The sequence below is a fragment of the Ambystoma mexicanum genome, chromosome 6p (genome assembly GCF_040938575.1).
Source record: "Ambystoma mexicanum isolate Mex_15411 chromosome 6p, UKY_AmexF1_1, whole genome shotgun sequence".
NCBI lineage: Eukaryota > Metazoa > Chordata > Amphibia > Caudata > Ambystomatidae > Ambystoma > Ambystoma mexicanum.
Genome location: NC_090935.1, coordinates 205,345,215 through 205,358,505, shown reverse-complemented (window position 1 = coordinate 205,358,505; position 13,291 = coordinate 205,345,215).

The following is a 13,291-nucleotide window of genomic DNA, read 5'->3' as shown; positions in this document are numbered from 1 at the left end:
TTCTTCCTGAATGACATGATTGCAGAGAGTGCATGTATGTTTCCACATGTAGGAAATCAGAAAGATTTCATTCATGGGCATGTTTTTGCTTTCCAATACTTGGAGTAAGTACATTACAACTTCCTGTGCATCTCCTTGTCTGTTTAACGTGCATTTATCATTCAAGCACAGTAGTCCAATTCCTGCCTTATTCCCGAGACACTGCAACTGTTTCCAGGTTTGTGTGCAGTATTTCTGTGAAGGCCTATTATTTCTATACACAACTGGTCTGAGCCGTTTCAATAAATGTTTTCAACAATTGCTGCCATTTGCAATACACCATTCTTGCTACATTTGCATTTGCATTTTAATTTACACCACTTGTATTGGACAATTTGAATGGACCAGGCAGTTTTGAGTCTGAGTACTATTTGCTTACTACACTTTGTAAACAAGATTTCTTATACTACAATGGTGTGTTGCTAACATTTTGACATGGTGGAAGGTGCTTTTGCAAGCAGCTCCAGAAATGGAGGCTAACAAATGTCCTCGTGACAGGAGTTCATTGTTTGCAGTACTGTAAGAGATATTCAATCAATAATACAGCTAAGTCAATGCCTAGTCTGGGATGCTGAGGAAAACCCTTATTGATGTATTTTTATATCCAGTTCAGTACTCTGGATGACAACCCTTGTATAACACCCCCCTCTTAGAATCCCCCTGACCCCACTGAGCCAAGAAGTAGGTTTGTTTTGCAAATTAAAAGGTTTATTTGAAAAATTAAACAATATATATATATCACACTTCTATAATAAATAAATATCTGATAGTACACTTAGACATATGATGTTGATCAACAATGGGTAATCTGGCACTAGCACACTTCTTTACAATCAATGAGGAGTTAGTATAGGATAGATAAAGTAGCAAAATACTTTTATGGTTTCAAGGGAAAAGCAATGAGGAATAAAATGCAGTACAGAAATACTTGATATGATTTTAGCAACAGATAAGATAATCACTTTTTCTCTGGCAATTCACCCTCCCTCCCCTATGGAATGTAAGAAATGGAAGGAGATGGAAAGAGGAGCACACAGTTCTCAGGAATGCACTTAAATACAATACGAAATTCAGTTCCCCCCAGCAAGCTTAGAGGAAACAGGTAGGAGTTTGAAACAAAGGCCCAAAATGCTTTTTAAATGTGATGGCAATGGATGGGAAAATGTGCCAACTGATTTTAATTCCCTCTAGAGATTCAGGGTGAGTGGGAGATGCGTGTTGGTATTAGTTCAGGCTCACTTTAGCAATGCTCTATGAGTTATTACCAAGTTGCAAACAGATTTCTAACAAAAGAAAGAATGGAGCTGCTATTTTGACAAGTGGAGAAATTGAGCCAAAATCGCACATCGCTGTAAATTTTGCGAGTGCGTGAATCGTGATTGTGGAAAAAGTATAAGGAGTAGGAAGCCGTTTCTAGGTTAGATTCTAAGCTTTCAGAGGAAAGTAAAATTTCGTTCCTAGCCCAAACGGTTCCAGATGTACGGACGATTAAATAAAGGTAGTTTTTCGGATTTAAAGTAAACTCAAAATGACAGGTGACAGCTTGCAGCTGCAGAATTGACAGGTGACAGTTGTGCAGCTTTAAAAATGACAGATGACACGATTTCTAGGAGGCAGTTCGACTTAGGTTAAAATAGTTTGGATTCGATTATTTTAACTAAGAGACTGGTTCTGCACAGTTCTGCTAGGTACTCACAATATAAATTTGACCTAGGCCTCGTCACGGATCTGGTCAACACGTCCGGCTGCGGTTCTGTCTGCTCGGCGGGTCAATCAGGCACCGGTTCTGCTCACAGTGATCTGGGTCATCTCTGCTCTGCTGGTCTAGCCTCTCTGGATTCAGCAACCTCTGGTTCTGGATACTGCTCTGCTTTCCGGTCCGGATCAAGTGGATTCTGGATGTAACACTGCTTTCTGGGTACTGGCAAGAGTTCTTGGCAAAAGACTGTGGAATAGTTTGCAAATGATTTTGAGGTCTGCTGACAAATACGTTTGCTTGCAGTGGGCCTTCTTGGTTCAAAGTTCTGTAGTCTCTGTTTAGCTTGGAAGTCTAAGTGTTGGATCTCTGGATGCGAAGTTGTCGGTCAGCATGCTCCGCAGCAAATGGAATTGAATGTCTCTACCTGTCCCAGCAGTCTCTTTTTATGTGTTTTGAAAATGGGAGTGTGCCTGGGCCTAGTTAAGCCTGCCCCTCTCTTCTTGTCATTGGCCCAATTCTCCCCTCTCCCATGATTGGGGGAAGGAAATGGATTGTCATCATGATGAGGTCTGTTTATGGGTCAGAGGATCCTCCCCTGGTCAGTTTGCCCACAAATCTATATTTGATTCAAATACATCTTTCCCAGATATACAATTTGTTGAAATTACATGTGCACATTATATAATGCTTATGGTCCATGCTTGTCTGCCTCTGATCTTCCTGGGGGCTTGCATTCAAAAATGACAACATTTTGCGCTTTTTAACTGGTTTTGCAATATCGGACATTTACCCAAAATTACACACATGTGCGCAAGGAGTATGGACATTAATTGATGAAGTGTCAGATTTTTAACATGCAGACATTTGGAGTGAGACCCTATTTTCCGCTAGCAACCCCCCAGAATACACCACAGGGTCCTAACGCCTCTTAAAATGTTCACAGAAAAATCACAAAATTAATGACATTATTTATATAATTATGACAAGTCCGCACTATGAGTTATCTATCTTTTTAAAATTATGCTCTGGTCAAAAAGGGGTGTGGCTTCCCACATCACAGGGTGGAATAACTGGTTTATCCACTTCCCCCAAGCCAGCTTGTTCACAGAGGCACAGCTGCCCCCTAGTTTCCCCTAAGAGGAAGCTATTTTACGACGCCCCCAATATAACATTTGCCTGAGTCTAGGACAGGCCTTTGTTCAACTCCCTGTAGTCCCCAGCTGCTCCACCCCTAATCTAATCAGAGAGGTGTTAACTCCTTTTGGCCAGGGGCAGAGTGGCTGAGCATCCAGTTTCAACTCCTGTCGGGGGTAGTTGTCAGGCAGAATTCAGTTTCATTAAGCCAGGTTTCAGCTAAATGTCACTTTAGTTCCCAGTATAAATCAAAACTTACACTTTTTTACATGTACATTAAATAATTACTTCTTTCAAGTCATTTCAGAATATAGTTTTACATTGTATCCACTTCTTAGCAAGTCTTTCCTTGGTCTGGTTTTGTTTCATTTGTTCAGTTTTACACAAAAGTCTGGGGGTTTTAAAACGCCGGCTTTCTGATAGTGGTGAGTACTGGTAATGCAACCATTTTTGGGATTAAGAAAATGAATTCCCCACAGTTCTGAGTTGCTTTTTGGCAATCAGCATTGCCCTTCCCAATGGTTTCAGGCTACTGTGTGTGTAGCCCAATGGTGGTTTTAGGCAGTGCCCTCCTGTGCTCACAACATAGGCAAAAATGGGTGGCAGCCTATTCTTCATGTTTTCCCTGTGCACTCTCTGGGGAGTTCTTGTTTGTATGATCCTTATTGAAGTATGCCCCTCTGCTGGTGGTGTGCCTCCACTCACCTGTACTGATGTTGCCAGAGGTATCAAGGCTGATATAGTATTTGTTTCGAAGTAGTGGTGGTAGTTTACAGATTAATTTGGTTAGGAGAATTTAATAGAGAGAATTTTTATTTCAAGAGCATTGCACAGTCTTCAACAGCTTCCAGGATTACTTTTCTGCGGTAAGGTTTAAGGGTTGAGCATGATTTCTCCCGTCTACTTATAAGTTTCTGAAGGACTCTGTGGCAGAACAGTTTTTATAAAATTACTTTTTTGGAATGCTTCTCTGTGTTGACATTATCATTTGTACATACTCTAGTACCAGTAGTGACAGTTTCAGTCTTTTCAGTACCTTTCACCACCCTTGTTTTCATTTCTACATTGTGACAGAGGCATTATATTCTCCTTACTGGTAGATTATTTATTTTTCCTTAGTGACTGTATTAGCTGCTCTCTTTCAACTTTATTTACAAAATCTGCTAGGGGTGGATGGGTTCTTTCTCTGCTTTTAGGTAGAGCTGGTCTATATCTGTGATATTTTCTCTGGAGTTCGTTTTTGCTCGGTATTCTGCAGCAGCTGTTGGAGAAAAAAGGAAAGTGTCGGTCTGCGCATTTTTGTGATGTATATGTGTGCATCTGTGCACGAATGGATGAATATGAGGGTAGGAATCCAGATAGAAGTGTGTGATTGTGTAATCGTGTGTTAGTGTACAGTGGAAACACTATTTTGCTATTTGGGAGTTAATATAATGCCGGCGACATGATACCACAAAGTGAGCACCTGCTGAGGTGCAATGAGTACGCATTAAGCAAATACCAGTGGGTTGATGCAATTGTGTACCTTAATAAACAAGAACACTGCACTGTCTTAGTAAGAGGTGCACCTCCACGATAACATTGCACTTACTTTGTTGGCTGTCGAGAGTAGGTTTCCTCTGGGTTGCATTTTAGAGTTGACACGCCAATGGCTTTCAGGACAGAAGTGGTTACTGCAACTGTCAAAGAAGACAGCAAGAAACTATGTTTGTTGATGGCATACTGACTGCATTTGGAGAATACAGTACATGGAAGGGCAGGGGGATGTGTTGGCAGCTAGACTTAGTGTATGTGTGTAATTGGATGGCTTTGTATATGAATGGGGGTTTGAGAGCATCAGAATTGTTGGTTAGGTGGTACTTGGTTCATTTGTAAATGTTCCATATGACATGCCGTTTTGCAAGTGTGTGCATTGGTTTAGGAGTATTTACTTTGCAAACTGATTAGTCCTATTTGTAGAAGGGTGAGAGAAGATTGGGAAAGGTGTACAGCTTGGAAAGGAAAATGTTTTTGTATGTGAAATTTTATTAACTTTTCTGCACATATGTGCTTCCTACATGAGTACAGCAATAATTTCACTTGTTGGATGTATGTATTCACATTTACGATCGGTACTGTTGTCAATGCACACATACATTTATTTGCCTTTCTAAGTAATGTTACATTCTGTGAAGTGTACAAGGTATGTGACAGGCACCCTGTTATCATGCACACAATGTGTGTACTTGATTTATGTTGTACAGTTGTACTTACATACGACCTTTTCGCCATGCACCCAAGAGCATAGGCCTTGGCCACACCCACTGCAACATAATGCAACTATGCATGCAAACATGTGGCCAGTTACCAAAACCCACAAACAAAATAGAGCCACCAGCACTCCTACCCAACTCCTGCATCATAATACAGCCATGCATGAATGCATGCAAACATGTAGGCAGTTAGCAGAATCCACAAACATAACACAACCTCTGGCACCTCTACTCACTTCCATTTACATAGTATTTTAATACTGCCAACCAAACCACAACATCTTCAGAACATTGCCTCTGCTCCCAGCACTCTATTAAGTACACAGAACCAATACATCATAGTACAGTACAGTACTCAGTAATCTGTGCAATGGCCACAACCCAACCACATAAAACATCTACTGGAACCCTATGCACTTCTATACACACAGTATTCCAACACACTTTTGGACATACTTTTCGCTGTAAGGCCTCCAGCCATGCATCCAAGGTGCTTGGGGCTTACCACACCCTATGTGAAAATGCTCATGTCATGTGCAATCAATCCCCATCTGCAATTGAGCCTGCCAGCACTCGCCAAAGAAAGAGGTTGCCTCAGGACCTATCATGCCGTAACAAAGACTGCCTGCAGTCACCACACAAGGTAGTCGCCTGAGGAGTTACCCGTGAATTGGCGCAGTGCACACGGATACACTCCCCCGCCCTTTCCATCCCCTCTTCCCACCACCAAATGCCAGAAAGCATGTTTTCCAGCCCCTTTCGGTGCCGCACTATCCTCGGATACAACATGGCGGCGTTAGCCAAAATGATGACACACATCACGCTTCCCTCCAGCCAACCACCGGGTGTGTCCAATCTCTGCCGACATCACGCCACACTCCAGGCCTATCAGACTTTTGACTGTGGAGCGAACTCGGAAATGGGACCGCAGAGCGGAGCCAGATATCAGTAATTATTTTACCTGCTTTTAAAAAAGGTACCGGACAGCTTATCACCAAGGCGCCGCTTCTGCCACACATTTGATGAAAATCCGTCCTACGAGTTTGGCTGTATGCATGAGCAATTTTTTTTTTTTTCATTCAGTCTATGGAAAAAAATTGAAAAATTGGGACTCCCCTACAACTTTTCCCCCCCTTGACGAAACCGCTCGGCGGCTTGGTCCCGAAAGCATGATTTTGTAAATTTATTGGAAATCAGTAGTATTCTTTAAAATGACTAAAAAGTAGGTCCCAATAAATTAGTTATATCTGGGTTCAGTCCATTGACCCGTTTCCCTGTTCGGTCCGTGGACAGGCCTCTGATTGATCCAAAGGGTGACGTGACTTCAACGGACATCGGACAAACCCATTGATTGGATGGTAAAAAGGATGAAGTGCATCAGATTTTTGGAAATTCCCGCCATGTTGGTTTCGCGGATATCCACCAGGGTGCAGTAAAGCATATAAAAAAACACCAAATTGCACTTGTCAAACTTATCAAACAATCTCTTGGGAGGTGAGAGGTGATGAGGATGGTATGGCATATGGCCATAAGAAGCCAAAAAATGGGTATGTTTCACCATAAATGTCCGCGAATGGTCCGGATGTTCGCGAGCAGTCCTCTGAAGTTCAGGGACACTTCAAATGTTCGGGAGAAGTTCTTGGATGGCTTATAACTTTGGCACCACTCAATGATACTGCATGAAATTCTGGACCTGGTACTGAAATGCTTTGCAAAGTTTGGTGGCATTCTGTAAAGTGGGGGGGGAATTAGACGGGGGTCCCAAAATAATGTAAGTGCTTATATATGTGGTGCCTTTTAATGGATCTGCCCAAAAGTTTACAAGACGATTTTAAATCTAGATATACATGGTCTTGTAAGGTTTGGTGGGATTCTGTCAAGAGGGTGGAAAATTAGAGGGGGGGGTCCCAAAATATTGTAAAGGCTTATAAATGTGGTGCCATTTGACGAATCTGCACAAAAGTTTGCAAAACGATTTTAAATCTAGATATAAATGTGTTTGTAAAGTTTGGTGGGATGTTCTCAAGAGGGGGCTAAATTATAGCGGGTCTCAACATTTTTAGTTGCCATTTGACAAATGTGGACAGAAGTTTTCAGAAAAATTATATACCCAACCTTGAATGTTTGTTTAAAGTCTGAAAGGATTTTGTCAAGTTGTGCTAAGTTATAGGATTATTGTATGTACATATATTTTGACACATTTGAAGAAGAAACAAAACATGGGCGGATTTCAAGCAAACTCGTGTAAGCATCATTGGCAAGGACCTGAAAGAATGGTTTTGCAAATGTGCCTGTGTTTTACTTTTTGAGAATTGTCATAATGTAGGTACAAAAAATAGTGATATTCCTTTGGTGACTGAGGTACAGCAGCTAGCCATTGGCAGTGGCTAGTTTGTCCGGGTCCTGGTATAAGGTCGGGAACGGACAATCTGGCTACTGGCCTTGACAGGGAGGGATGAAAAATGGTCATTTCCACCTGGGACCGACTATGTGATAAAGTTATGCGAAAGTAGGATAGATTTGAAAGGGAAAGAAAATGTGCTTGTGATAATATGGCCATAGGGTTCTGATTCGCTCTCTGCAAGCTTCCATGGAAAAGGAAGAGGGGCTCTGTACGGAGCCCCACATTCTCCTGCCATGGTGGCCATCGTGGAAAAGGATTTTCTTTCCTATAGCGGGACGCCGCGGAAGAAAAATCTATTTTTTAGCACCCTGGGTTCCCGCTTCGGGAACTAGGGTTGCTAATGGCCTTTATTCCCCATTGCATGGGCTGTAATAGAGGATAATGATCTGCAGTCCTCGTTATTTATTTATTTATTTATAACACACCGAAGCCCGCAGGCATCAGGGCGCACACAGACACACTTCACTTGGGCCGATAACTTGGGCTGCCGGGCCATTATCCCCCGTTCCAGTCCCTGTAACGGGCGATGAACACCACATTATGTCCATTAGCATAACACAAAATGCTAATGGAAATGTTGGAAACATTTATTGAGTCTATGTATGGTCACGAGGCACTGATCGGAAAGTTCACAGTGACGTCAGACGGAAGCAAAAACAGTGCAAAATGATGCTACAATTTGGGAAATGGCAGAGTTTTAAGGTGGGACATTGTAAATTGGACAAGAACGTTGCTATATGGGGTAAGTATGATATTAGTAAGTTGTAGGAAAATATCATGCACTGGTAAAAACCCATGGGATTTGTAGGGTATTTTGTGGAGATTTGGGGCCTGACGGTATTTTCTTACCGCCGAAATATAACTTAGCAACAATCACTCCTTGTATTCAGATTGGGCCATGTACAACAATAATGCAGTGAACATGCATTATTTCAGCACCCAGGCATGCATATTTGGTATGCGTGGGTGGTAGGCGCGGTTGGTGGTATTTTGGTGAGCATAATTCCCTTGTTTTATTTGTGGCCCCAATGTCCAAAATCCCTTATCTTTGCTTAGATTTTTCGTGTAATCACTAGAGAGACCTCAGACCTACATTTTAGGAAAACCACATTTTTCAGTGATAGTGTGCCACCATGGGCGATCTCACTGACTTATTTACGACAGAGAGCTATATATGGTAATCTTGTGGTAATTTCCACTACCTTATATACGGTAGGGAGCTATGTTCAGAGAGTCTCTCTTCCCGTTGGCTCATGTACCTCCAACGAGCTATGCTACAATCACTCACAACTGTTCATACTGAATCTGACATGCACACATCTGTCTTAAAATGACCATTGCACTGTTTAAAAATCTCCCCACTTCATCGGCATTGTAATGGTAAATATTAAATACACCACCCGTCTGTTTTCAAATATTTTTCTGTATTATAAAAGTTGCATTTAAACACGATCTCACTCTTTACAGAAATAAATAAAATGGTACAGTAAAAGCATTGTCTATGACACACTGCAAAGAGCGTGGCGGAGAACAGAACTCAAATTGCAACATTAGCATTTGATTAAGGCATGCACAGGAATCCTACACTGACTGCATATTACCGTACACACTCAGCTCCCACACTTCTCATTACCTTATCTTTTTAGTTGTTCTCTTTGGCTGTTCTCTTTGTGAATGTGGCTCCCTTGGATTAACTCCAGCAAAAAGGAACGCTTGCCTTCTCAAACCGGGTTCATTGCCTGGAATTCTCAGCTTTTTCAGATAGGAACGCCTCAGCCAGTGGAAAGGTCCTTCTTTCAGCTCTCCCCTATCTCGACTGCCAAATCTTGACTGTAGCAGGACGCAGGGATCTGCATTCAGTCAGGAGTCCCACAGCCAGGTCTTCTCCCCAGTAGTGCAGAAAAATGTCTGCCTGTCTTTTTCCCCGATACTGCCCACTAAAACTTTCATCTCAGCCCTCTGTATGACGTGTCCCAATGAAATCCATCATCTCTCATCCTCCTACTCTCAACAATAGCTTCGCTTATACATTTGCAATTGTTGCAAATCTGACTTCCTTCTTCCTGCAGTTACTGTGCACAAAAACACGGAGAAGCAGGCAGAGAAGAAAAAAAATCTGCACACACATTTAAATGGCTTTCAGAGTATGCCTAATTCTGCAGTGGAGAACACATTTTATTAGTAGGTTATGTTAAATAAGGTTTTATTAGTCAGGTTAATGGTTAATAGGTTAGCTGTTAATTTTCCAATGTGTCTCTCGCACCATAGGCATTTCAGGTGAAAATAGTGTGCATTTTTAAATGAGCACGTGTGCTTTTAACTGTAAAAATAGATTTGCATCTTATATATTAAAATCGTTTTTGACTGAACAGCCTGTCTTTCCTTGTTAATCTGGTAACCCATATAGCAATGCACCGCACCCTTGTGGTGGTAATGCAAAAAAAAATGTGCTACTTGTGCAGTAGTGCTGTACTCTGTGCTGTTTGCTACCTGTGTAGTAGTGCTGTACTCTGTGTTGTTTGCTACCTGTGTAGTAGTGCTGTACTCTGTGCTGTTTGCTACTTGTGCAGTAGTGCTGTACTCTGTGCTGTTTGCTACTTGTGCAGTAGTGCTGTACTCTGTGCTGTTTGCTACCTGTGTAGTAGTGCTGTACTCTGTGCTGTAACACGCTAAATATCCTTACATATACTCTGAAAAAAACCTTTTTAAACATCTGTTATAGTTAAGTTGCAGCAATACAAACCTATACAATTCAATGGAAAAACGTTGTTACAGGGACGTTATGGTTACCAGTTAAAACGAAAGAAAGCAGAAATTTGCTAGTTATGGTAAGCTAAGCAATCATAAATTGCGCCACCACCGTGCAGTGCTAAGACTAACACCCAGGACATCAAATATGACATTTTGCATAAGGTTACATGCTGCTTCATAGATGTTACTCTTTTTGCATAAGGTTATGGTTGCGTGCATGTTACTCTCAGTGCTTAGTTCAAAGTCAGTGTTGGTAGGTTTGCCGAGAAAAGGTGGGGGGGGGCAAGTGAACTTCAAGGGAGCTATGACACATGGGCTTAGAGATGCACCAATCAACGAGAGAAAGAGCCGGCGCCGTGGGAGAGGTGTGGTTCGCTAGAAATACAGGTAGGTATGAATTTCCCAGCGGTGTGGGGCTTGCCGGTGGGTAGATTTGAGCAATGCACCATTGAAATGTTGTTAATATCGAGGTGGTGCCGGGTCGCAAAGCATCCAGGCACTCGGCGCCCCAGCGTACATACATAGCCTAATGACCAATATTTCTGTGAAATTGGGGGAAGCGAGAGCAGAAGAATAAATAGATTCCCCCCAGTTCAAGTGAGGAGTTCCTTTTTTCCAATTTTTGATATAGTGTAGTTTTCAGCACATGCATCCTGTTTATTATATTTTAATCATGTCTTCATGAATTCAAATATTACGTGTTTAGTATTGGTTCACAAAAAATTTAGGGCACTAAAAGTGTAAATACAATTCAAACTTCATATTTCTCAATAGACAAAGCAAAAGATATCAATGGAATTAAATTAATGCAGTCTGAGCAGGCAAAACTTTTTTAAAAGTTGGTGTTGACCATAGAGTCCTAGCACGTCTCCAAGTTGATGCCAAAGCAGACACGTCAGCATCGGGAGCATGCGCACCCTGCACCACAGCGAAATACAGCCAGAGATGGCACAACATGGCAACGGTGAGAACATAGCTGTTACATGAGTCCAATACCTCCGATATTATGGTACTTACTGGGCAAACGGTGAATGCACAGAACATCCTCAGACAATAACTGCACGAAAACCCCACACTATTGTTTTCCCAATCTTGTCAACAGTGATATTACGAATAACGTTGTGAATAACGCAGTGCAAATCCAACTGTTAAGTTCATGAAAGAATGCAGGAATTTGCTGCATGATGACATCAAGGGCATCCTTCCACGTGGGGAAATGTGATCATGCACATAGCAATTCCTGCAAAATACGGACAGAACCCCCAAAATGCAGGGTCGCCTGATTGTGCCAGATAGCCTGATTGTGCCAGATAGCAGCATTTCACATTTAGCCTGATTGTGCCAGGTAGCAGCATTTCACATTTAGCCTGGTTGTGTCAGATAGCCTGATTGTGCCATATAGCAGCATTTCACGCTGAGCCTGATTGTGCCAGATAGCATGATTGTGCCAGATAGCCTGGTTGTGCCACGTAGTAGCATTTCACATTTAACCTGGTTGTGTCAGATAGCCTGATTGTGCCATATAGCAGCATTTCACACTGAGCCTGATTGTGCCAGATAGCATGATTGTGCCAGATAGCCTGGTTGTGCCAGATAGCAGCATTTTACATTTAGACTGATTATGCCAGATAGCCTAATTGTGCCAAATAGCCTGATCATGACAGATAGCAGCATTTCACATTTAGCCTGGTTGTGCCAGATAGCATGATTGTGCCAGATAGCCTGGCTGTGCCAGGTAGCAGCATTTCACATTTAGCCTGGTTGTGTCAGATAGCCTGATTGTGCCATATAGCAGCATTTCACACTGAGCCTGATTGTGCCAGATAGCATGATTTTGCCAGATAGCCTGGTTGTGCCAGATAGCAGCATTTTACATTTAGACTGATTGTGCCAGATAGCGTAATTGTGCCAGATAGCCTGATTGTGCCAGATATCCTGTACAGAGGGGTGGTCCTAACCTCAAACATTTAAACTACAACTGATTAATGTAGTAACAATTCTGACACCTCCAAATTAGTGTTAATACATCTACAACAGTATGCATCATTGGAGGAACGTCCAGATCCAAGTACTGGAAAAGCAAATGTAGTGTCCTTTATTAATTAGGCCACATGTATGTTTTGGCACGGCAAGCACTTTCTCTAAGTAGAGTATCACGCAATAGACTGAGCTACATTTCGAATGACATCTAAGGGATTTCCATGATTGCTTGCCCCTGACATCTGTATTTAACCCACCAGTCACACGCATGACTGCTTGAAGAACTGTCTCAGCAATCATGCACTCCTAATTAATGTTACTGTAGCGCTCAGGTGTTCAGATACGGAAATAAACGCTACTTAAAAACGCATTGTCATTGAATGCAGCAGCAAAGAGAGATTGGTTGATAGGTCTCCAACATGTACAGAACATATGCAACCACACTTAGATAAGTCAATATCAAGACATTTGCCCTAATATGATACAAAGGACTGAGGCTGTCTTCAACCAATTAAGTTCGAAGGGAAAGGTTGAGCAAAAGACAGTTGCGTTAATGAGGACTGGAGCCAGCGACGTGTGTGAAAAGGTCAGGGGTGCTATGTCTCATTAGAGAGATACCATGCGGTTGTACAGCAGCATAATGACGCGCGGGTACATGAGAGGCCTGTAAACACTGCTGAGAGTTACACATTCCTCAGCTCAGCAGAGCCAAGCAACGCAAAAGAACACACAGGGGACATTTATCACCAGGCTGCCACAAAACCCTGAGGCAGCACAACTTGCTGCTGCATGAGACGTGTGAGCTGGGCATCTTTTGCAGTGCTTTTATTTGGGTGCGTGGTTTAGAAAAAACCCGTGGTGGTTTCATTCTCTTCAAAGCAGGAAAAAGAGCAAAATAACAATTTCTATTGATGTTTTCTTTTGTTTGTAATGTTGCAGGTGTGCATTTGCTGAAAGCCAGTGGCTGAGTGAGGAGGGAAGCAAGGGAGGGGGCGGGGGGGGGCTCGCTGGCAGCCTATTTTCCACAACCCC